This window comes from Propithecus coquereli, unplaced genomic scaffold, assembly GCF_000956105.1.
Source record: "Propithecus coquereli isolate 6110/MARCELLA unplaced genomic scaffold, Pcoq_1.0 Scaffold241, whole genome shotgun sequence".
Classification (NCBI taxonomy): Eukaryota; Metazoa; Chordata; class Mammalia; order Primates; family Indriidae; genus Propithecus; species Propithecus coquereli.
Window position 1 is genome coordinate 2,401,496 of NW_012147964.1, and position 1,423 is coordinate 2,402,918.

General features: G+C 52.6%; 1 protein-coding gene across 1 annotated transcript in view; it reads right to left on the reverse strand.

Annotated features, from left to right (window-relative positions):
• The window catches only part of FSD1 (fibronectin type III and SPRY domain containing 1), a 16,362-nt gene that overhangs the window by 13,917 nt on the left and 1,022 nt on the right, over window positions 1-1,423 (reverse strand). The window lies entirely within an intron of this gene.

The window sequence follows — 1,423 nt, forward strand, 5'->3', positions numbered from 1 at the left end:
AGACAGAGTCTCGCTCTGTTGACCAGGCTGGAGGGAGGTGGCGCGATCACAGCTCACCACAGCCTTGAACTCCTGGGCTCAAGCGATCCTCCTGCCTCAGCCTCCCGAGTAGCTGGGACTACAGGTGCACCCAGCCAAGGGCAGGGATTTTTGTCTGTTTTGGCCACCACTGTGTTTGTGTCCACTGAACTCAGCATAGGGCGTGGCACACACTAGGTGACATTTGTGTTGCTGAGAGCTGGAGTCCGTCTCAAAATTGCACAAGAGCTGAGCTAGTTATACCCATTTTACAGATGGGCTTGTTGAGCCTCAGCGAGAAGTGACCTTCTAAAGGTCATGCAGACGGTGCAGTCTCAAACTCTTACTGTAGGCTCAGTAGGGGGTGAGTTACACACACGCACACACACACATGTACACACATGCACACACTAAGAAAGGTTTCATCCACCTCTTCTCTCTCCCAGCCCTGCAAGGAGCCGCAAGCCTGCACGTGCACCAGGAGCCCAAGTTGCTGCGGGTTCAGCAGGGCACTCAGGTGACCCTGGCCTGCCAAGTGGCACAGGCTCAGACCTGGGAACAACTCCGGGTTGGGTGGACAAAGGACGGTGACATCTTGTGTGAGCCATACATCACCAATGACAGCCTAAGCCTGGAGGTCTGCGGGCCCCGGGGCCAGCTCTCCTGGCACGCACCTGGCGTTCTTACCCTGTGGCTGGACCATGTGACCCTCAGTGACAGTGGGGACTACGTGTGCTGGGCAGTCATGGAGATTCCTGAGTTGGACCGGGCCAATGGCAACGGGACGCGGCTTCTAGTGGATGCAGGTATGACAGCCCACAGAGAGAGAGGGAGGTGGAGTGGGGAAGATTCGAGAATCTTAAGACTCTTGACTCTCTTAGCCAGGCGTGGTGGCGCATGCCTGTAGTCCCAGCTACTCTGGAGGCTGAGGCAGGAGGATCGCTTGAGCCCAGGGGTTGGAGGCTGCAATGAACTATGATGACGCCACTGCACTCCAGCTGGGTGACAGAGCGAGACTCTGTCTCAAAAAACAACAAAAAAAGACTTGAATCTTAAACTCCTAGAAACATAAAACTCTAAATTCTTCACATCAGACTCTTAGGAACAGAAATCCTGCTAAGTTGAGAACATTAAAGTCTGGAATCACAGAACCTGGTCTAGAACTTAGCATTCTAGCCTGGAGCTTGGCAAACATTCTGGAAAGGGCCTCGCAGTGGATATTTTCTGCTTTGTGGAGCACATGGTCTCTGCTGCTATTACTCCACTGTGGCAAGAAAGCAGCCATAGGCAATATGTCAGTGAATTCTGGTGGCTGGTTTCCAATAAAACTTTATTTAAAAACACAGGCAGTGGGCCGAATTTGGCTCATGGGCTCTAGTTTGCTGAGCTCTGTTCCAAAAATATC